Genomic DNA, 24,802 nt, shown 5'->3' with positions numbered 1-24,802 from the left:
CTGTGTGAGCCTATATGTTTAATTTCTGTTATAGACACATATAGGTTGTTGTTGCTAAATAAAATAACATAACCTTATAGATTTTACTTAGGCTCATTTAGTTAATGGGCCTATTCAATTAATAACAGCTGTTCATTTTAAGGTTAAATTCCTCTCTTTTGGGCCTTGTGTAAGAGTTGGGAGCCTTAGAAGTGGGTACGACATACTGGACCCAGCCCACTCACATGAACAACCCCAATTGTGAAGGCCCATTTGCCTGATTTGGATAACTGTGCTAGGTTAATTATACTAGTTTGACCTAATAAAATTGAATAGCAACATAATTAATTTCTTCGAAATTAATTTAAGAAAAACATAGTTTAATGAATTTCATTTCTAGATAAACTATTTGTATTTTTCTTGTATTTAATTAAATAAAGAATTTTAACTAACTAGATTCTTTCTGAAACTTACATTTATTATTTCATTAAATATTCCTATTTAAGTTATGAATTAGTTATTACTAATTTTCCCTTCAAACTTAAATTTGAATATATTTTGAATATAATATTAAGTTGAGGAATTCTAGGAATTTGTTATTGAAGATTCTTGAAAGATATTGTTTAAGTTGGTTTTAAACTTAAAAAAGGAATATCTTTAAATTAGGTAGTTACCACCTAATTTTGATATTTAATTAAATTTTTTTTGGAAAATTTTAAGTTTGTAAATTATAGATTCTTTCTATAATAACTTAAATTAGATATTTTCCAAATCTTGAAAAGATACTTAGTTAAATTGAGATATTTTCTAGATAGTTATTTCTATACTAATTATTATTTCTAATATAGGAAAATATCATTGATTGTGAAATTAATTGTTTAATAGTTAATTTTGGTACTGTTGACCGAGATTTTCAGCAACTATTAAAATATGATTATAGTAGTGAGCTGTAAGAAAGCGAGATGAGGATTTTTACGTGGTTGGGGCGTTAATGAGCCTTAGTCCACGAGTCTTTGTTATTAATGGATGTATTTAATACAGATTCCACACTTGAGAGAATGTTCTTCTCATAAATACAGAGAATGTTCTTGGTGAGTATTTTCTCTTCTTGCTCTTATGCAACCCAAGATTCTCGACCCCATTAAATGAGCTTTGAGGGGGTATTTATAGTGTTTTGGTGGGGTGATCCCTAGGATTGTTCTTACAAATGTATCTGTAAGTATCCATAAAGTTGGGTATTCCCAATGAATATACCATGGGTGATGCATGGTCAAATCCCTAGGCGCTGTAGGGTTTTTATGAGGAATGTCCTTTTTGCCTTGTGATTGATGTGACTCTTCGCAGAGTAGCTGTCGCTAGACTTAAATGATCATTACTGTAGCACTGCTGTTTGGGGGTTGTGCCGTCAGACTTTATTGCGTGTTACAGTCCCAACACGCTTCCTCCCATGCGGCATTAAATGCGACTTGATTACTCAGGAGAGGCCTGACACATCCCGGAGAGGCTTCATGCTATGCGAGCTTCCGGGAGTACCTTGTACTCCGGGTGCCTCCTCCGGGACCCATACCCAGGGTGCTTCCTTGTGGCGCACAAAGACTTATCAAATATTTACAAGTTATCTGATCCACGTGTCCCTTTTCGACTGGTCCACGTATTTTGGGCGAATTCAGGGGCAACATTTACCCCCCAAGCCTTGTTTACTTGGAAAAATAAACCAAGGCTTGCTCAAGTGCCTCCGGTTGACTCCTCGTTTCCCTGGCTCAAGCCCAGAGCGCGTGAGGGCACATTTAATGATGACATTTAATGCAGCGATTCGCTTTTTGCAGGGATGTCTCCGGCCGCCTCCTCGGTTTCTTGACACGAGCTTGGGGCGCGTGAGGGTGCGTCTAATGATGGCATTAAATGCTGCGATTCGCTTTTTGCAGAGGTCGATTCGTTTCACGCCCTTTGATTGATGCGGCGCATTAATGGTGTCAGACGGATACTCAAACGTTTCCGCCGCCTTTATGGCAGCTTGATCTGATCCGTTGATTTTCGGGAACTCGAATCGTGCATCTCCCCCACCGTACGATTGGTAGGTGGTGACGCCTGTTCCTCATGCACTTTTGCCTATAAAAGCCACCATCTTTCCTTCATTTTGGTTACTTTCCATTCCTTGCCATTTTTGTTCGAATTTCCCAGAGAGAAAATTCTTCAAAACAGCACGAACTGTCTTAGCACTTAGACATTTCTTCCACTTTTCCAGTGTTTGCTTTCACCAGTTCTTCTCAACTTTTACTCGACCACATTCAGGACCCCCAGTTCAACGACTTACTGTAAGTTTCTTGCATCCTTAGATAATAACATGCTTTTACTTGCTTCGTTCGTTTTTCTGGGTTCGTACTTTGAGATTTCTGGGTGTGCGAGTGTTTAAGTTCTTCAAGTGTTCTGTTTTATGTCTACTGCTTTAGTTGTAGGATCGCCATTATCATGTCTCTGTTATAATGTGTATTTTTGTTGAAGAGAGCCATGTGTTCTTCGTTCAACAGTTGCTTAGGGCATAGAATGGTTTTTTTTTTCTTTTTTCTTTTTATTCTGTAAAACCACTTTCTGCGATTTTACTGCACCCGACACTTGTTCAGGGGATCTTTCTAGGGTTTCCCATGTGACACGTGTCCGGAGGGGGCCTCTTTCCAGCGGTTAGGGGACCCCCACTCCCTTTTTCTTGACTTAGGGTTTGGTATGGGACCTAACTGCTGGAATTTTCTTTTTCCCTTCTTGTTTTTCACAGAACACAAAATGTCTGCTTCTGGTTCGAAATCTTCGAAGAAGAGTGGGAAAAGCATGGCCACGTTGGAGGAGGTTTCCCTGGGGCCTGTTGCCCAGGAGGGGTACAAATCTCGAGCGACCGGGTGGGAAGCGGTTGAGCTTCGATCCACCCTAACTTGTCCTCACCAGCTGGAGAATATTATAGAAGTTGCTGGGATCAAACCCTCCACTTCAGGGACCTATCACCGGCCTCCTCGAGACTCGGAGACGCCTAATCACAACTATGACGGCTTCGGGGCTTGGAGTCAGACTCATTTGATGGCCGGTGCCATGCTCCCGTGGAGGACTCCAACCTCTCGCGGGTCATTTGTCCCAATGTGAGGGCGCCGGTTGCGGAGAAGGCCTTCCGGGATGAGCTCATTGCCACGGCAGAGAAAAAATATCAAGATTATCTCTACCGGAAGGCCCAGGAGAAAGCATACTCTCAGGCCCAGGCTGCCTCTGGGAGAGGAATTCGCGTGGGGAGTCCGGTGGTGCGAAGGAGTCAAGCAATTGCCGGGAAGTCCGAGGCTAAATTTTTTGACAAGATTCTTCAAGAAGAGATTGGGGATCGTCCTGCCAGGAGGCCCCTTCGTATTGAAGATTCTTCCGAGAAGCAAACTTCCCGGCCACAGCCTTCGGTCCCCGAACCAAACTCGGCGGCTCCTGGTGCTAGCACCTCCGGTGCCGGCGGTAAGTCTCCCTTGATAATTCGTTATGTTCCTTCCGTTGATGAATACACCAGTCGTAGGCCCGTAGGGTTCGACGAGCGTCTTCGTAGATTTAGGATGCCATCGACCCGATGGGGGGATCGTTTGAAGGAATTTTATTTTTCGAACTTAGGAGATTACCTAGGTCGGTCCCGGATGGGCTCCGGCCCTCCGGAACCTATTCCCTTAGGTCCTTTTGCTTACATAACGTCCAGCTGGTTCCGGCCCTCGGACAGTTATCTCGGAGATGACGCTGCCAGCATTAAAGTTTAGGACTTTGCTAGGGCCGAATTAGGAAGTTCGGGTAGGAGTAGCTTATTTGTTGTATCTTGTATAAGTGGTTCCTCACAGACTTCTAACACTTGCTTATTTTGTGAATCAGGTATCTCCATGGATGCCATTCTGGACCAGCTTGCCAGAGTTCATACTCCTGTGGCTCCTCCGGCCTTTACCTCTTCTCCCCCGGCCCCTTCCTTGAAAGTTTCTTTCAGCGCTCCCCCCGACACTATTGACTTAGTGGATGACGAGGAGGTGCTTCCGGGAGAAGGCCAAGGGAAGGGATGGGACTTCTCGGAGGAAGCCGCTGAGGGTGCGGGAGAGCCCCGAGCCCTTCCGGAGGAAGCTGAGGAGGGCAAAGAGGAGCCTGAGGTGGCTCTGATTCGTAAGCGCAAGGGCAAGATGATTGCCCAGGATGAGCCGAAGAAGCCTCGAAGGGCCGACACTCCTGCTCATGGTCTGGACGGCGGGGTCTCCCCCATGGAGGAAAATCGTGCTCCTCCCAACATCGTGCTTACCCCAATTATGGGGGACGAGGTGAGGCAGGAGCTTCGAATAGCCAAGCATAACTATGCTATGGATGAGTACTCCCGGGGGTACGCCGAAGTGGAAGCCCTTAGGAGGATCCTGCAGGCGGAGGTTGAGGCGAGCATCAACCACCCGGATTACCAGGATCCGTGGGACCTTAATCTGGACCCCTTATCGGACAGGTTCCGCCGCTTCCTAGTGCCCACCTTGGCTCCTTTTACCGCGGAGATGACCGGCGAGTTCGCTTCTCAGCTCACCCGATGCGCGCCTAAGCGGTTCGCCACTTGCGCTTCCCTGAACTCCATCTTCCAGGTCCAAGACCTCAGTCATTCTCTCACGGTGGTAAGTACTTCGCAATTTTTGCTTTTCCTTTTATCGTTTATATTTTATTTTTTTTTCTTTGAGAAACTTCTCCTTCTTATCCTTGCATTATGGTTCAGCTTTCTGCTGAGGCTGGCCACCTCTCCAAGAACATCATAAATCATGGCTTCGTTCTGTCCGACTTTGGGGATATGAACGATGTCAGGAAGGTCCTTCAGGACCTCACTGCGGAGAGGCAGATCTATCAGGAGGTTGCCGAGCGCCAGGAGGCGGCTGCCAAGGCCAAGGACGAGGAGGCCAAACGGAGGGAGGCCCAGGCGGAGGCCATGATCCGGGACGAGGCCCAGCGGAGGGACAGGATGGAGGCCCAACACCAGGAGGAACTAAGGGCTCAAACTGATGCTGCTGACAAGGCCAGGCGAGATCTCCGGGAGGCCAGGGAGGCTTTGGATGAAATGGTCGCCAAGGTGAGATCTTTAGAGGAAACTCACCAGGCGAACATTGAGTCCAAGGCCGCTCTAGCTGCGGAGTTGAAGGAGCTTAGGGATTACAAAGAACAATCCATCAGGAAGGCCAAGAGGGTCGAGCTCCTCTCTCCCGTTTCCTGCGCCCGGTGTCCAAAGCGCTTCGACGATGGTGTCTACATGGCTTGGTCCACCAATGATCAAAATATCAAGCTTACTTTTTATCCCAAACCCGAGGAAATGATTGCCAAATTTTGGGAAAAGAAGAAAAAGCTTGACGCCGTGCTAGAGGCACGTATTGGACCTCGCCTTCCTTCGCGGGCTGACTGAGCTGCCGTACAACTGACCAAGATTCCACCTGTTTCTTTTATAAGTCTTTTTTTTTTTTTGTTTTGTACATAATTGCTGCTGCCTTAGAACAATATATATATAGGTAGCAGTTTTTCTTTGAAGGGGAGACAATTATATTTTTATGGCCTGTCCCCGGGCCATTTATATGTATATGACCTGCCCTTTGGGCTAGGATATTTTTTATGCGATCTTTCTTTTGTCACACTTATGTTTTTTAATCTGTCCTTTGGATCAGGATTTTTATACTTATGCTTTTTATTTTTGTGCATACTTTCTGACCTGCCCTTTGGGTCAGGATATTTTACTTAGTTTGTTTTTCTGTTCGTCCGTGCGGTATACCCTAGTACCCCCCTGAGTGGCATAGAAACTTCGTTTTTAAGGCACTCAGTTTTATTTAATATAGAGGAGGTATACATTTGGACGGTACAAACCCTTTGAACAAACTCTAACTTTATTTCGCTACTGGTAATATTTCCTGAGGTGATCGGCGTTCCAGGCTCTTGGGACGGTGGTTCCGTCCATTCTTTTCAGTTTATAAGTGCCGGAACCGATCTCGTCCTCGGTCTCATATGGTCCTTCCCAATTTGGTCCAAGTACCCCCACTCCGGGTTCTTGGGTGGCTGGGAAAACCCTTCTTAGGACCATATCCCCAATAGCGAATTTTCTGTTTTTAACCTTGGAGTTAAAATACTTGGTCACCTTCTTTCGATAAGCAGCCATCCGTATTTGAGACTCATCTCGGAGTTCCTCGACTTGATCCAAAGCTTCTTGGAGCAGTGCCTAATTAGTGGCAGGATCGTAAGTCGTCCTCCTGTGGGATGGGAATAATGTTTCTACCGGGACCATTGCTTCGCAACCGTACGCCATTGAGAAGGCGAGTGGCTGGTTGTGGTTCTGGGGGTCGTCCGGTATGCCCATAATACCCTTGGCAATTCTTCAGGCCAGTTATTTTTACAGGCCAACAGCTTCTTTTTCAAGGTGACCTTTAGGATTTTATTGACCGCTTCCGCCTGGCCGTTTGTTTAAGGCCTGGCTACCGCGGAGAAGCTTTTCACTACTCCGTGTTGGTTGCAGAAGTCAGTAAATTCCTCGCAATCAAATTTCTTTCCATTGTCTGAGACTATTTTGTGAGGCAAGCCGTATCGACACACTATGTTTTTGATAACAAAGTCTAACGCCTTCTTAGCAGTTATTGTCTTCATAGGCTCAGCCTCTGTCCATTTGGTGAAGTAGTCTACTGCTACTATTGCATACTTTACCCCTCCTTTCCCCGTAGGTAGAGACCCGATGAGATCTATTCCCCAGACCGCGAAGGGCCAGGGGCTGGTCATCAGGGTGATCTCGTTTGGAGGGGCTCTCGGTATGTTCGCGTACCTTTGGCACGAGTCACACTTTTGGACATAGTATATACAATCTTTTTTCATTGTTGGCCAGAAGTACCCTTGCCTCAATATTTTCTTTGAGAGGTTGGGTCCTCCCGTATGATCTCCACAGAACCCTTCATGGACCTCTAGCATGATTTGTCTAGCTTCAGGGTCCGATACACACCTTAAATAAGGCATGCTGAGTCCTCTCCGGTAGAGAATTTGGTCCATCATTACATAACGATGAGCCTGATACTGAATCTTTCGAGACAGTGCCCTCTCTTGGGGCAACTCACCTGTGGTTATGTATTTTATGATGGGGACCATCCAGCTGGGTTCTTGCCCAACCGTTAGTGTGGTCTCTTTTATTTTGATGCTTGGCTCTGCCAAGCGTTCCACTGGTACTACCCTCAGCTCTTCGATTTCGCTGTCCGAGGCTAACTTAGCCAGACAGTCCGCGTGAGCGTTCTTTTCTCGGGGGATTCTTTCTATTTTATAGTCTGTGAACTCGTGGAGCAGTTCTCGGACTATTGTTACGTACGCGGCCATCCTCTCCCCGCGAGTTTGGTATTCTCCGGATACCTGGTTTACGACCAGTTGAGAGTCACTGTAGACTTCCACTCTCTTGGCTCCTACAGCTTTTGCCAATTTCAGTCCTGCTATCAAAGCTTCGTATTCGGCTTCATTGTTTGAAGCTGTGAAGTTAAATCGGAGTGTTGCCTGGAGCCGTAATCCAGTTGGTGATATCATAGCCACTCCGGCTCCCGAACCGTTCTCATTAGAAGCTCCATCTACAAACACCCTCCAGGTGGGGATTAGTGGTACCGGCGTATTAGCTGTTGCCTCGGCTTCATTGCATTCGGTAATGAAGTCTGCCAAGGCTTGGCCTTTTATGGAGATCCGGGGTACGTAGTGTAAGTCGAATTGACTTAGCTCCATTGCCCACTTGAGGAGTCTTCCGGATGCTTCAGGCTTTTGGAGAACTTGCCGGAGCGGATGATTGGTTAAGATTTTGATCGGATGGGCTTGGAAGTATGGCCTCAGCTTCCTTGATGCCATCAGGAGGCAGAATACTAATTTTTCAATGACCGGGTAACTTGTCTCGGCTCCTATCATGCGCTTACTGACATAGTACACGGGGTGCTGAATTTTTTCTTCCTCCCGGACCAGGGCAGCGCTGACCGCGTGCTCGGAGACGGCCAAGTAAAGGAACAAGTCTTCTCCAAGGACGGGTTTTGATAGGATAGGAGGTTTGGCCATGTGGTCTTTTAACCTCTTGAATGCCTCCTCGCATTCATCCGACCATTCGAACTTTTGGCATTTCTTCAGTACGTTGAAGAAGGGTATGCACTTGTCTGTGGATCGTGAGATAAAGCGGCTCAGTGCGGCTACCTTTCCGGTCAAGCTCTGCACGTCTTTATGCTTCTTGGGGGATGGCATGTCCAGGAGAGCTTGGATTTTCTCCGGGTTTGCTTCGATCCCCCGTTGGCTGACTATGAAGCCCAGGAATTTTCCTGACTTGACCCCAAAGGTGCACTTTTTCGGGTTGAGCTTCATACCGTATCTCCGGACGACTTCGAAACATTCTTCTAAGTCGCTTGCATGGCTGTTGCATGCTTTGGATTTGACGAGCATGTCGTCTACATATACCTCCATGTTTCGTCCCAGGAGGCTTTTAAACATCCGGTTAACCATTCTTTGATAGGTTGCTCCGGCGTTTTCGATCCGAAAGGCATGACTAGGTAGCCGATACCCCCTTATCTGGCCCCGAAGCTAGTGCGGTCTGGTCCGCCGTATGCATTTTTATTTGGTTGTACCCAGCATAGGCATCCATGAAAGACAGCAGTTTAAATCCGGACGTGGCGTCTACCATCTGGTCGATCCTGGGTAGCGGGAAGCAGTCCTTTAGGCAGGCTTTGTTTAGATCTGTGAAATCTATACAAACTCGCCAAGTCCCGTTCGGCTTGGGCACCAGGACCGGATTGGCCAGCCATTCCGGATAGTACACGTCGCGGATCATGCCACTGAACAAAAGTTTGTCCACCTCTTTCTCTAAGGCCTCGGCTTTCACCGAGTCGAGCGGGCGTCTCCTTTGCTGTACAGGGGGCATGTCCGGGTTGACATTGAGTACATGGGTGATGACATGAGGGCTTATGCCGGTCATGTCTTCTTGGCGCCATGCAAAGATGTCGATGGCGCCCTTCAGTGTTTTTATTATTTTGTCTTTTTCCTCCGGATCCAGGCTCTTCCCTATCCGGAGTACTTTAGTGGAGTCGTCGTCGCACACTGGTATTTCTTCGACGTCCTCCATTGGTTCCACGACCCTTTCGGATCCTATGCGAGGATCCAACTCATCCTCTTCAGCCTTTTCTATCTCAGGAGACCCCCGGACCATGAGTACAGGTAGGTGGGTGGCAACATTGTAACACTGCCTGGCTTCTCCTTGATTTCCCCTCACAGTTCCGACTCCGGCCTCCTGTGTAGGGAATTTTAGGCACAAGTGTCGGATTGAAGTAATTGCACCAAAGTCTACTAGGGCCGGCCGGCCAAGGATCGCATTGTAGGCTGTCAGACAGTCTACCACCACGAAGGTGCAATATTTAAATGTGCTCTGGGGGGTATCCGGGCACAAGGTAACCGGGAGCCTTACTTTTCCCATCGGGATAAGCGTCGTCCCGTTAAACCCCGTGAGCTGTGACCCACTAGGCGAGAGGTCCCGGTCGGTCAATCCTATCGCGGTGAAGGCTTCTTTGAAGAGCAGGTTCACGGAACTCCCATTGTCAATTAAGACCCTAGCCACTACTTTATTTGCGATGGGGGTCTCTATGACCAGTGGGTCGTGGTGAGGAAAACGCACCGTCTTGGCGTCTTCTTCCGTGAACGTTATGGGCTCGTCCATTAGCTGAGGCCTTTGAGCTGGGAGTTGAGTAACCTCCCACACCTCATTGTGTTTCGCGGCCTCGGCATATCATTTTCGCTCCTTGCGAGTGTTTCCTCCGATATGGGGACCTTCGAAGTTCATGGCTACCCGCCCATTAGGCCGGGGCGGTAGCCCGGGAATATGCTGGGTGTCACCTGCGGGAGCAGCTGGAGGCATACCCCCGGCCACCTGCCCTGGATTAAGGTGGGGCAACCTATTTTTGATCCACTCATAGAGGTGGCCCAAGCGGATTAGATTTTCAATCTCGTCTTTGAGATTCTTACATTCATTGGTGCTATGACCAATGTCGTTGTGGTACTCGCATCTTTTACTCGGATCTCTCCGGGAACTGTCTTTGTACAACGGCTGTGGTCTCCGGTAGTGCGTATTTTGCCTAGTGGCAAAGTACACACGTTCCTGGGAGTCCGTGAGCTCTATGTATTGAGTATATTGGGGTGTGTACCCCTTCTTCTGGCGGTTCTCTCCCGTTCGGGTGCTGCCCTTGGAGGACCTTTTGCTCCTCGACCCCTGGGTAGGGCCTGTTAAGCTAGCAGTCGGGGAAGCCTGTGAAGGAGCTCGTCCATTCACCCCGGACGGGTTGCCGTAATGGGAAGATGCTGGTGCCAAGGCTTGGCCCTGGCTGTACCCGGGAGTAGCAGAGAACTGTATGCCACTCACTTGTGCAGTCGCGGTCGGGGCAGTACCCGAGGGCGACACTCCTGGCATGTATCCTGCTATCCCGGTGGGATAATAGCCTCCATAAGCCACGATCTGGGCTTCTTCGAGGTTAATATACTTCTGGACCCTTTTCTGGAAGTCCTGGAGGCTAGCAGCACCTTCTTGCTGCAATTCATTCCAGAAGGGAGTCCCAGTGCGGATTCCTGCTTGGAGAAGTGCAAGCTGTTGTCCGTCATCAACCTTCTTGGTCTTCGAGGCTTCCTCTCAGAACCTCTTGATGTAATTCTTCAAGGTCTCGGTGGGCAGTTGCTTGATGTTGGTCAAGGCACTAACCTCCAAGTTAACCTTTCTGGCGCCAACAAACTTTCTCCGGAAGTTGGTTTGGAGTTTGTTCCAACAACCCACGGATCCTGGTTCCAGCTTTTTGAACCATTCCTCCGCTGATCCACTCAGAGCGAGGGGGAAGCACAGGCATTTGGGGTCATTGCTGACCCGCATGACTGTCATGACACGGTTGAACCGTGATAGGTGGTCACTGGGATCGGAGTTCCCAGTATATGCTGCCATTTCGGGCATCTTGAAGTTTTTAGGGAGCTCCGCCTCCAGGATATGCTTGGCACACGGCTCCCGATCCTCGCTGTCCGAGTCGGAGTCGTCTCCCTTCTGCCTCCGGGAGACTCGAGCAATGTCTTTTCGAAGTATGGCAAGTTCCGCCATAATCCCTTCGTTTAACGTACCCGAGGAAACCACGGCTCGTATCTTTTTTGGTCAAGGTGATCCGGAGGTCACCTTGATTCCCATTGATTTGATTTCTCGGATCAATGGGAGGACATCTCTATCCTCTTCTTCCTCTACCCCTCGGTTCTGGTGCACGAAACGCTTTTCCGGTCCCCTCGATCCTGAGGGCCAAGACTCCCTCTTTGGGGCTTGCCCCTCTGCGGACCTTTCCCTTTAGGGAAATCTGAGCGGACCCTTCGCGGATCCTGCACCTTTTTCTTTCGCCCAGGGGTAGAAGTAGGGTTTTTTGTTTGATTTTCCTCAGCAGGGTGCCTTATAGGGCTATGCTCCCTAGGTTTTCGCTGCTGGGAATTAGGCGAAGACGTCGCTGGCTCTCCGTCGAGCCCAGCGGCCATTGCCTTGGGGTGCACGTGAATACCAGCTGCCTCCATGGCTTTCTGCATGGCTAGCATCACTTCCTGCATTTTTTGGTTTTGCACTTTCTGAGCTTCGATCTCGGCTTCATGATCGATAGCTTTTTGTCTGAGGAGCACCAGCTCTGAGTAACTTCCTCCGTCGTAGGCATACTCGTCGAGGTTTTCCTCGTAGTTCTCGTCGGGGACTATTTCTTCTTCTTCTTCCTCGGACTCCTCTACCGCTCTTGAGGCCACATCTTCCTCATTTGGATCTTGAGCATCTTCCAGAGGGCGAGGATGACGTGTACTTCTTGTCTCCACCATTCTTGTGAAGTAAAATGCGTGTTATGTAGCAGCTTTCCTCAGCTCTCAATGAAAGCACCAAAATGTTGACCGAGATTTTCGGCAACTATTAAAATATGATTATAGTAGTGAGCTGTAAGAAAGCGTGTTGACCGAGGTTTTCGGCAACTATTAAAATATGATTATAATAAAGAGCTGTAAGAAAGTGAGATGAAGATTTTTTACGTGGTTGGGGCGTTAATGAGCCTTAGTCCACGAGCCTCTGTTATTAATGGATGTATTTAATGGAGATTCTACACTTGAGAGAATGTCTTTCTCATAAATACAGAGAATGTTCTTGGTGAGTATTTTCTCTTCTTGCTCTTTTGCAACCCAAGATCCTCGACCCCATTAAATGAGCTTTGAGGGGGTATTTATAGTATTTTGGTGGGGTAATCCCTAGAATTGTCCTTACACATGTGTCTGTAAGTATCCATAAAGCTGGGCATTTCCGATGAATATAGCATGGGTGATGCATGGTCAAATCCCTAGGTGCTGTGGGGCTTTTATGAAGAATGTCCTTTTTGCCTTGTGATTGACGTGACTCTTCGCAAAGTAGCCGTCGCTAGACTTAAATGATCATTACTGTAGCGCTGCTGTTTGGGGGTTGTGCTGTCAGACTTTATTGCGTGTTACAGTCCCAACACGCTTCCTCCCATGCAGCATTAAATGCGACTTGATTGCTCGGGAGAGACCTGACATGTCCCGGAGAGCCTTCACGCTATACTAGCTTCCTGGAGTACCTTGTACTCCGGATGCCTCCTCCGGGACCCATGCTAACAGCGCTTCTTGGTGGCACACAAAGACTTAGCAAATCTTTCCAAGTTATCTGATCCACGTGTCCCCTCTCGACTGGTCCACGTATTTTGGGCGAATTCTGGAGCAACAAAGCGAGATGAGGATTTTTACGTGGTTGGGGCGTTAATGAGCCTTAGTCCACAAGTCTTTGTTATTAATGGATGTATTTAATACAGATTCCACACTTGAGAGAATGTTCTCCTCATAAATAAAGAGAATGTTCTTGGTGAGTATTTTCTCTTCTTGCTCTTATGCAACCCAAGATTCTCGACCCCATTAAATGAGCTTTGAGGAGGTATTTATAGTGTTTTGGTGGGGTGATCCCTAGGATTGTTCTTACAAATGTATCTGTAAGTATCCATAAAGTTGGGTATTCCCAATGAATATACCATGGGTGATGCATGGTCAAATCCCTATGCGCTGTAGGGTTTTTATGAGGAATGTCCTTTTTGCCTTGTGATTGACGTGACTCTTCACAGAGTAGCTGTCGCTAGACTTAAATGATCATTACTGCAGCACTGCTGTTTGGGGGTTGTGCCGTCAGACTTTATTGCGTGTTACAGTCCCAACACGCTTCCTCCCATGCGGCATTAAATGCGACTTGATTACTCAGGAGGGGCCTGACACATCCCGGAGAGGCTTCATGCTATGCGAGCTTCCGGTAGTACCTTGTACTCAGGGTGACTCCTCTGGGTCCCATACCCAGGGTGCTTCCTTGTGGCGCACAAAGACTTATCAAATATTTACAAGTTATCCGATCCACGTGTCCCTTTTCGACTGGTCCACGTATTTTGGGCGAATTCAGGGGCAAGAGGTACAATTCAATTAAGGATATTTTTCCTTATATTAAATTGGAAATTAATGATTAAGCCTTCTCTATACTTAATTATTTATTTCCTGAATTTAATACATTTAATTAAATTGAAAATTAAATATCTAAGTTGATTTTCATAATGATACTTAGGTATTGTTATTTTCATGATATTTAATTAAATAAGAAAATTATTTTAAGTTGGGTATTTCCATAACAATTTAAATTTGAATAATTTTCAAAAAATATTTTATTAATCATTTTCTTCAAAATTGCATTTAATTATGCAAGATGATTTTTAATTTATCTTAAAAGATAGATTGAAGTTGTAAATTAATTATTTTAATTAATTTTGAATCAACTTAAATCAATGATCTTTTCATTTAATGATTAATTTAAAATAAAGGAACTGAAATATATTATTAGAATTGGATTAATTAGTCAAGAAAATCTAGATAGATAATATTTTTGGTTCAAGTATTTTTTCTAAGTAAAGTTTGATATATTTATTTTGGAAATACAATATATATATATTTGTAGAAAATTTTAATTTGAGTTGCAAATTAATTTAAATTAATACAACTTAAATTAAGTAATTTTTTTTTAATATTTGTTGGAAAGTTAATACTAAGATGGAAATAATTCATTTTATTTTCTTAACCATCTAGGTTTAATTTTACAAATATTAAATTAAATTTTATTTAGATTTTATTCTAAATTTAAAATTTAATAAATATATATATAGATTTAAAATAAATAAATAATAGAAGAAAATACATTTTTAAATAATGAGCTTTATTATTTTAAGATATTCGATCTCCATTGTTGGTTTTACATAGCTATTGTTTTAGTGAGTAATCCTCCCTAATGGAGGAACGTTCATTAGCAAGTTAGCGCCGTTTAGTCTCGAAAGGTAAGTATGTTTGTAAGTGTTTTATATTAGTATTGATCACCCTAATGGCGGCTACTGTATAAGTCTTACAAACGTATGAAACAATGGTAGAAGCTCATGAAATAAGAATGACCTTGACTCTCGCCTAAATGGGACAGCGTCGGGTTCTCTTTTCGATCGAATAAAAGGTTGCTAGAATGTTTGTCATATTAGATGAGCTGACAACTCTATTCAAGGGATGGTAGCTTTGACTCTCGCCTAAACGGGACACTGATATCAGTTTGTTGAAAACCTTGGAAATTATTTAGGATTGAATTTTTTTTTGTATTTTCTCTAGTCATTCCTACTTGCTATATACTAATAATTTCTGAATAAGATTTTGTGTTAAACCATAATTGATATCTATGTGTTATCTTGTAGTATCCTGAATTGCAATGTCGAATCCCATGTTGTCACTCTTAACTGAAAATAAGCTAAATGGGTCTAACTTCCCAAAGTGGAGAGAGAACATTAACATTGCTCTCATAGGTGAAAGTGCATCGTTTGTGTTGACTGAGCCGTCCCCTGAGCAGCCAAGTGACAATGCAACCAAAACTGTGAAAGAGAAGTTCGAGCGTTGGCAGAATGCTAACAATAAAGCTCGTTACTTTATGCTTTCCAGCATGGTTGACACCTTGAAAACAAGATTTGCAAACACTATCACGGCTGCAGAAATCATGACGCAGTTAACTGAGCTATTCGGTATGGCATCTATCCAGTCTCGTTTTGACGTGACTAAGAAATTCATCAACGCACGGATGGAACCCCATCAGAATGTGCGTGATCACCTTCTTCAGATGGCTAGTTATTTCTAGGAAGCCCAAAATCATGGTGCTGAAATGGATCAGACTACTCAAGTAAGTCTCATCTTGAATAGTCTGACTCCAGATTTTCTGCCCTACACATAATATTATGTCATGAATAAGAAGGAACAAGACTTTCATACTTTAGTCAATGACCTTCAGACATATGAAAATTTGATTGGAGGTCCCAAGAAAAGAGGGAATAAACCTCAGAATTCTGGAAATGGTAATAAGACGAGTAATCCTGAGGCACATGTTGCTTCTACTTCCAAATCCAATCATAAGAAGAAGTGGAAAAATGCCAACAAGCGAGCTCAAGCTGCGAAAGCAGCTAAGAACAAAAAGGCTGGAGCTTCTGGTGATACACCAAAAGGAAAGTGTTTCTACTGCAATGAGAAAGGCCATTGGAAATCCCAATGTCCTAAGTTTCTCGCAAAGAAACAAGGTATTTTCTTTATAAACTGATGTGTTTTAGTGAATTATTATCCTTTTGGATTATTAATTCTGGACTACTAACCTTGTTTATGATTCTTCTTATAGCTCAAGCTTCTTAAACTCGGATGCTGTCTTAGCGAGTTGGATTAGAAAGCTGGATGGTGGAAGGAGATCGTCTACGATAAAGAAGAAGCTAATTTTTTTTTTCAATTAATAGTTTTTCAAACAATTTGGATTTCAAGTTTTGGGATTTTATTCCCTGTTTGGTTCTCATAATATTGCAAACACTTTTTTTTGGTTTATAATAAAGAATTTTTTTTAAATAAATTGCAATGTATGAATTGAGCTTCAGTACTTTATCTTTCTATTACCAATTGTTATATTTATTATGTTTGTATGTGTATGTGTTTTTATTATTGATACAAATTCTAAAGGTATTTAAACTCCTTATAGAGTGATTAATACATAAACACTAGAAATTATTTCTATGTTTATGAATAGTTGTTAGTTCTAAAACAATTATTTGAGAATTTGTTTAATAAAAGGATCTTTTGATCTGATAGGGGTGGAGAAAAGTTAAGAATAATATGCAGTTCAACGATCTTTTATATCTAATGAACTCTCGATTATATTCAACTCCACAGACTCTCTATCACACTTAGGGATTTACAGCCTTTAGGGGTGGATCATAATCTCTATAAACATAGGGGTGGAATTTATTCCACAGTACCCTTTGTGACACATAGTTTTAAACATGGAAATAATATAATAAATTAGATATTATCAGAATATATCCTTTATCTTGATTATATGTTCCAATTTACATTTACTGTTGTAATAATTAATGATACCATTAAAGTGATTGGATATAGTTGAGTGGGAGAATATTAAAATTCTTTACCCATCTTCATTTGGTTGATAATTGTGATAGGAACTTAAGAACACCTCTGATAAAAATAAGTCTAACCATTCACATGGGTAGAAATAACTTATCAGAATAATGAGAATAAGATACAAGAATTGTTGCATAGTCTATTCGAAAGACTTGATTCAAGATTTCTAATCCTCATAACATTTTATGGTATCTTGATTTGATTGCTTAAATCTCTAGCAAGTATTTTACACTTCAAATACTAGACTGCTATTTTGTTGACCTAGTCTTAGAGAAACTTATAGTTTCAGAATAAGATAATATGTCACAATGAGATGTTCCCAGAAACAATAGTAAAAGGTTAAAAGCTTCTAACCAGACATATGCTATTGAGTGGGAGCCATCTGAGATGTAATCAAATGGGGAACATTAGGGGACAATCAAGAAAGATTTATAAAAGTGACCTATATGTTATTAAGGAACTATGCATTAGTGATCCCAATATCCACACCGACTCATTAAGAATTATGAGATGGTGGTTACTCTGGGGGTGGAGGAATCATTATAGAAGAGTGTAAAAACCCATCTATAATAATTCAAGCTTCATCAGAGAAGACATAACTTTGTAAATTCGAAATTACCAGAAAGTTATTTTACTGAAGAAAATTCTACACTGCATTATCTCAATTCCAAATTTTAAAATTTGAGAGATATGTCTTCTGTTTGTTCAGATGTACTTAATGGGCAGTAAGGATTTCAGTATCCCTTGATGAGTAAAGCATATAGTTAAGGAGGTTTCATAAGTTTTATGAACCTGGTTCCAGATATATGGGTGGATTCAAATATACTACACTTGATCAGAGGATCGAGGCAAAAGATTGATTGTAATGCACAACTTTTTTTATGTTAGTGCAAGTGGGAGTTTGTTGGGTTTTGTGCCCTAAATAAAACCCATTACAATCTGATTAGTTGTCAATTTAGAATTTTGAAGTGATTTATGATTACATGTATGTTACATGTTTATGGTTTAATATATATACTTGATATATGCACAAAATCAGTTAAATCCAGAACATATAGTTATTCACAATTACAGTATTGTCAATACAGTGGAATGTGATTGTGATTATATGATTCAAAAGATTTGGTCCCTGTTCATCAGTGTTTTGGATTTACACTGATGTGATAATCAGCGATGAAGTACACTTACACTTGGTCAAAGATATTGTAAACTTACCGTTGTATCTTTCCAAGTCAATGTCAGAAGTTGATCTTAGATTAAGAGAATCTAAATCCTGATATGCTTAGGCTCAATCTCAGGAGTGCTATTCATGTTCTTTGATTTATTAGTTAAGCCTACCTTTCAGGTCAGGATGATACGTATATTTTGGGAACATGATAGCATAACTGAGTGGGAGTGCTGAACATAAATATTGAAATCTATAGTTTCTACTAGTGTATAGAAGTAAAGTGATGATTCCTTTTGAGCTTAGTTAAATAGAAGTAAATGGATGAGCTCTTGTTTCAGTGACTTATATTAGATCACTAAAACATCATTTGCAGGTAACTAAGTGTGCAAAGGGGCAAAATACATTGAGGGGTGTAAACGGTAAATTGGTCCCATCTCGATGTAAATCATCTATATTGAGGATCTCTAAATCACATTAAGATTATAACAATGGTTAAATGAGATAGCATATTGATATCGTGAAACATATGATATGCTCTATATAAATCTGAGAGTGCGATTCCAAGTTCTAAGAATGGATTCAACAAGGAATTAATAAGTTAGGGATTTACTTCGTAAATCGGTTCAACTTATTGGAAGCTCAGCATATAGATCCATGGTCCCCATTTAGTTGAGACTATACTGTTTGTAAGACTCTGTAATTGATTTATGATTAATCAATTATAATTCTAAAAGTTAGACTATGTCTAATTTGTGAATTCTCACAGTTTAAGGATGCAATTGTAAATAGGAGTGTTTCTAGGTTTAATTATTAATTAAGAGACTTTGCATGTCTAATTAATAATTATTTTAAATGGCAATATTATTTAATAATCTATTTTAGTTTTTAAATAATTAGTTTTGGAATTTAAAAAAGATTGGAATTGGAAAAATGGCATTTTGGAGAAATAGAAATAAAATTGAGGAAACTGCAAAATTCCAGTGAGGCCCATACACACCATGGCCAGCCACCCTTTGCATGTTTCCCAATTATTATTTTCAATTTAAATTGGCATGTAATTGCTAATCAAAGCCTAGCCTAAATAGGAAAGTGGTGGATCACACTAAATAAGGCAGTTATTCAATTACACAGAAAAAGAGGAAACTGTTTATTTGGAAAGTTGTGCTCTTCCCTTTTCCTATTTATAGCCACCCTTTCTCTCTACTCCTTGTATGCTTTTACAAGCTTTTTCTTTGCATTGTGTCACACGAAATCAAGAGAGAAAAACTAGAGAGAATTTCGAAAATCCTAGTGAGAGAGAAGTTCCCACACACATCACTCAGTACCTCATCATAGTTTGGAAGACTGTGAAGGATCACATCCTACTGAAGAACTTTCGGGCTCAGATCTTGATTATACTCTGCTATAGACAGGAATCAAGGGTTAGAGATCTGAGTGGAAGGAGACATTTTATTCCGCTACCATCACTGTAAGTTATTCTTAACTTTTATGTGTTTAGTTCATCGTTTTAGAAGTACAATTTTACGTTGTGAAATCAACATACTTGTGAGTAGATCTAAGTTCCTGGTAAAATATATTTCCAACACCTTGTCCTAGTGCTAGCTCGGTTTTAGTTCCGTTGGTAATTTTGAGTTCCAGTTTGGTTTTGAGTTCGGGTCGGAGTTCGAGTCCTAGTCTGAGTTTGGGTTCGGGTCCGAATTTCAGTCTATGTCCAAATCAGGCTCCGGGTGTGGGTTCGCGTCCTGGGTCTCGGTCTAGGTTGGGTCCGAGTCCCAAGTTCCAATTCCGATCTTAGTTTGGTTTCAGTTCTGGGTCTAAGTCCTTGGTTCTGATCGTGGTCAGGGTTCGAGTTTGGGTCCGGGTCCGGTTCTAGCATTGGGTCTGATTCTAGGTGTGCGGTTGAGTTTGGGTCTGAGTCAGTGTTCGGGTTTGTGTCCATGTCTCGACCCCGATCTGGGTCTAGGTTCGGGTCCAGGTCCAAGTTGGGGTCCCGATTGCGGGTCCACATTTTGGTGTAGGTCAAGATCTCGGTCCAGATCTAGGTCCAGCATTTCGTTCCCAGTCTGGGTCTTTGTCTGAGTCTAGGTTCTTATGAGGATCCCTATCTACCTCCAAGTTTGTGTTTGGGATCGGATCCAAGATTTAGGTCCAAGTTTGGGTCTCAGTTCCGGTCTGGGTACACAACCGTGTCCGGGCCAGAGTTCCAGTCTCAGTTTGGGTCTGAGGCTAGGTCTGTGTTCGATTCTATGTCTGGGTCCGGGTGCTGGTCACGGTCCTAGTCTTGTTCTAGGGTCTTGGTTCGGTGATTCATGTTCATTTTCTAATTTTTGCTCCTAGGTCTAGGTTTGGGTTCGGGTTTGGTTCTTCGTTTGGAATCTGGTCCTAGTTTGAGTCACAGATCTAGACACCGACTATTGGTCTCTTCAAGGCCCCGTTACCCGAATCCCGAGTCAAGATCTAGATAACGGTCACAGGTCTCGGTTTGGTTCAGGTTCAGGTCCGAGGTCCCATTTCTCAGTTTGGGTCTGAGTTCAGGTTCAGGTTCGGGTCCCGAGTCCACGTTTGGAATGGGGATCCGGGTCCAGCTCCCAATTTGAGTCTAGGTTTGATTTGGAGTCCGGGTCCAAGTCCGGTTATGATTCTGGATCTAGGTCTAGTTTCAGTTATGATTCCAAGTCCAAGTCCTAGTTCCATTTCAAGTTAACTTCTGGTTTTTGTTCCAATATTGGGTCACAAGGTACCGGTTTGGGTCCACTTTTGGGTTTGGGACCGGGTTCAGGTCCGGCTGTGGGTTCGGGTCCTTGTCAGGGTTTGGGCTAGTTCTGTGTTCGGTTCTAGGTCTAGGTGCGGGTCCTGGTCACGGTCCTAGTCTTGTTCTAGCGTCCTGGTTCGGCGATTCTTGTTCAGGTTCTAATTTTGGGTCCACGTTCTAGGTCTGGGTTCGGGTTTGGTTCTTCTTCTGGGTTCTAGTCCTAGTTTAAGTCCAGATCTAGACACCGACTACTAGTCTGTTCCAGTCCCAGCTACCCGAATCCCGAGTCAAGATCTGGATCATTGTCACGGGTCTCGGTCTTGTTCTGGTTCAGGTCCCAGGTCTCAGTTATGAGTTTGGGTTCGGGATCGAGACTGGTGTGCAGTTCTATGTCCCGAAGCTGGTTCTGTTTCTCTAGTCTGGTTCCATGTTTTGGTCTGAGTTCATGTTCGGGTTCGGGTCTTGAGTCCAGGTTTGGGTTGGGATCCGGTTTCGGCTCCAAATTTGGGTCTAGGTCTAATTTGGAGTCTGGGTCCTAGTCCAGTTACGGTTCTGGATCTAGGACCAATTTCAATTTATATTCCAAGTCCATGTCCTAGGTCCACTCGCGACAACTTCCGGTTTTGGTTGCAATTTTCGGTCATAAAGTACGGGATCGGGTCCGGGTGTGTGTTCGGTCCTTGTTAGGGTTTGGGTCCAGGGTTGGGTCCCAAATCCAGACAGCGACGACGGGTTTTGTCCAAGCCATAGGTCCACATCCGGATCCCAATCTCGTGTTGCAGTTTTGTTCCATTTCTGGTGCCTAGTCACGAGCTGGTACTAGACCCGGTCCTAGTTCTTTTCCCCAGGTCCCTATCCTTATTATGGGTCCAGGTCCCGATTATTGTGTGGGTTTGGTCCTGGTCTAGGTTCGGGTTCGAGTCCTAGTCTCGGTTCGGGTTTAGGTATCTGTTTGGGTTTTGATCTGGGTTTGGGTTTCGGTTTAGGTCCTGGTCCTTGTCCTAGTCCTAGTTCAGTTCTAGTTCCAATTGCAATTCTGAGTTCGAGTTTGGGTTTGAGTTCAGGTCAGAGTTCGAGTCCTGGTCTGAGTTTGGATTCGGGTCTAGATTTCAGGGTAGGTCCAGATTAGGTTCCGGGTGTGGGTTCGCGTGAGGGTTTTGGTCTAGGATTGGTCCGACTCCAAAGTTCCAATCCCGATCTGAGTCTGGATTCAGTTCTGGGTCTAAGTCCTTGGTTCTGATCCTGGTCAGGGTTCGAGTGAGGGTCTGGGTCCGGGTCTATCTTTGGGTCTGACTCTACGTGTGCATTTGAGTTCGGGTCTGTGTCTCTGTCCAGGTTTGTGTCCAAGCCTGGACCGCGATCGAGATCGAGGTTCGGGTCTAGGTCCAAGTTGGGGTCCCAAGTGCGGGTCCAAGTTTGGGTTTGGGTCAGGATCTCGGTCCAAATCTAGGTCCAGCATTTCGATCACAGTCTGGGTCTTGGTCTTGGTCCGAGTCCAGGTTCGTATCCGGATCCCTATCTAGGTCCAAGTCTGTGTTTGGAATGGGGTCCCAGATTTAGGTCCAGGTCTGGGTCTCAGTTCCGGTCTGGGTAAACAACTGTGTCTGGGCTCGAGTTCCATTGTCACTTTGGGTCTGAGGCTAGGTCTCTGTTCGGTTCTAGGTCTTGGTTCGGGTCTTCGTCAAGGTCCTAGTCTTGTTCTAGGGTCCTTTTTCGGCGATTCTTATTCAGGTTCTAATTTTGTGTCCCAGGTCCAGGTCTGGGTTCGGGTTTGGGTCGGGTCCACTTTCGGCTTTGGGACCAGCCCTAAGCAAGTTGTCAGCGTTCAGGTCCCGGGCTGGGTGCCAAATCCAGACACCGACTACGTGTTTTGTCCAAGCCCTGTGTCTAAATCCCGATCCCAATCTAGGGTCGCAGTCCTGTTCGTTTCCTGGTGCCTGGTCACAAGGTGGGTCCTAGCTTCAAGTTCGGGTCTGGGTCGGTAACTAGGTTCCGGTCCTAGTTCTGTTTCCGAGGTCCCTATTCTGATTCTGGGTCCTAGTCACAGTTATTGTGTGGGTTTGGATCCCAGTCTAGGTTCGGGTTTGAGTCCTAGTCTCTGTTCGAGTTTAGTTCTCTGTCTGGGTTTTGATCTTTGTTCGGGTTTTGGTTTAGTTCTTTGTCATAGTCCTAGTCCTAGTTCGATACTAGATCCATTTGCGTTTTTGAGTTCGAGTTTGGGTTTGAGTTCAGGTCAGAGTTCGAGTACTGGTCTGAGTTTGGGTTCGGGTCCGTATTTCAGTCTAGGTCCTGATCATGCTCCGGGTGTCGGTTCGCATCCTGGGTCTTGGTCTAGGTTTGGTCGGAGTTTGGGTCCACGATCGGGTCTAGCTTTGGGTCTGATTCTTGGTGTGGGTTTTAGTTTGGGTCTGATTCTCTGTCCGAGTTTGTGTTCAGGTCTGGACCCCGATCTGGGTCTAGGTTCGGGTCAAGGTCCAAGTTGGGGTCCCGAGTGCGGGTCAAAGTTTGGGTCTGGGTAGGGATCTCTGTTCAGATTTAGGTCCACCATTTCAATCCTAGTATGGGCCTTGGTCCGAGTCAAGGTTCGTATCTGGATCCCTATCTAGGTCCAAGTCTATGTTTGGGATCGGGTCCCAGATTTAGGTCCAAGTTCTGGTCTCAGTTCCGGTCTGGGTAAATGACCGTGTCCAGGCCCGAGTTCCAGTCTCAGTTTGGGTTTGAGGCTAGGTATGTGTTCGGTTCCATGTCTGGGTCCGCGTCCTGGTCACGGTTCTAGTCTTGTTCTAGGGTCCTGGTTCGGCGATTCTTTTTTAGGTTCTAATTTTGGCTCCCAAGTATAGGTTTGGGTTTGGGTTTGGTTCTAGGTCCTGGTTCTGGTCCTAATTTGAGTCCCAAATCTAGATACCTACTACTGGTCTGTTCTAGGCCTCGTTACCCGAATCCTAAGTCAAGATCTATATCACTGTCACGGGTCTCGGTCTAGTTCTTGTTCAGGTCCTAGGTCCCATTTCTGAGTTTGGGTTTCGGATCGAGACTGGGGTGCAGTTCTAGGTCCTGACGCTAGTTCTCTGTCCCTAGTCTGGTTCCATGTTTGTGTCTGAGTTCAGGTTCGGGTTCGGGTTCCGAGTCCAAGTTTTGTTGGGATCCGGGTCTGGCTCCCAATTCTGGTTTAGGTCGGATTTGGAGTCCGATTTTGGTTCAAATTTTAAGGTCTTAAGGTACGAGTTTGGGTCCACTTTTGGCTTTGCGACTGGGTTCAGGTCCCGGGTGTGGGTTCGAGTGCTTTTCACCGTTCGAGTCAAGGGGTGGGTCCCGAATCCAGACACCGACTACGGGTATTGTCCAAGCCCTGGGTCCAGATCCGGATCCCGATCTCGAGTTGCAGTCTGGTTCCATTTCTGGTGCCAGGTCACGAGCTGGGTCCTAGGTTCAAGTTCGAGTCTAGGTTGGGTACTAGGTCACGGTCCTAGTTTTGTTGCCAAGGTCCCTATCCTGATTCTGGGTCCAGGTCCAAGTTATATTGTGGGTTTCGGTCCCGGTATAGGTTCAGGTTCGAGTCCTAGCCTCGGTTCGGGTTTAGGTCTCTGTCTGGGTTTTGATCTGGGTTCGAGTTTGGGTTTAGGTCTTCGTCCTGGTCCTAGTCCTAGTTCGGTTCTAGTTCCATTTGTGATTCTGAGTTCGAGTTTGGGTTTCAGTTCCGGTCAAAGTTCACGTCCTGGGTCTAGGTTGGGTCTGAGTTCCAAGTTCCAATCCCGATCTGGGTCTAGATTCAATTCTGGGTCTAAGGCCTTGATTCTGATCCTTGTCTGGGTTCGAGTTTGGGTCCGGGTCTGAATCCAGCTTTTGGTCTGATTCTAGGTGTGGGTTTGAGTTTGGGTTCAAGTCTGTGTCTGGGTTTGTGTCCAGGTCTTTGCCCCAATCTGGGTCTAGGTTCGGGTCTAGGTCCAAGTAGGGGTCCCGAGTGCGAGTAAAAGTTTGGGTCTGGGTCAAGATCTCGCTCTAGATCTAGGTCCAACATTTGGATCCCAGTCTGGGTCTTGGTCTGAGTCCAGGTTCGTATCTGAATCCCTATCTAGGTATAAGTCTGTGTTTGGGATCGGGTCCAAGATTTAGGTCCAAGTTCGGGTCTCAGTTCCGGTCTGGGTACACGACCGTGTCCGGGCCCGAGTTCCAGTCTCAGGGTGGGTTTGACGGTAGGTCTGCGTTCATTTCTAGGTCTGAGTCCGGGTTCTTGTCACGGTTCTACTCTAGTTCTACGGTCCTGGTTCGGCGATTCTTGTTCAGGTTCTAATTTTGCGTCCCAGGTCTAGGTCTGGGTTAGGGTTTGGTTCTTCGTCTGGGTTCTGGTCCTAGTCTGA

At 44.6% G+C, this 24,802-nt stretch overlaps 1 protein-coding gene across 1 annotated transcript in view; it reads right to left on the bottom strand.

Annotated features, from left to right (window-relative positions):
• Positions 1–24,802, bottom strand: part of LOC133036305 (uncharacterized) — a 170,473-nt gene that overhangs the window by 79,665 nt on the left and 66,006 nt on the right. The window lies entirely within an intron of this gene.

Source organism: Cannabis sativa, chromosome 3 (genome assembly GCF_029168945.1).
Source record: "Cannabis sativa cultivar Pink pepper isolate KNU-18-1 chromosome 3, ASM2916894v1, whole genome shotgun sequence".
In the NCBI taxonomy this organism is placed as follows: Eukaryota; Viridiplantae; Streptophyta; class Magnoliopsida; order Rosales; family Cannabaceae; genus Cannabis; species Cannabis sativa.
The sequence above is the reverse complement of the archived record's forward strand: the minus strand, read 5'-3'. Positions and strand labels throughout refer to the sequence as shown.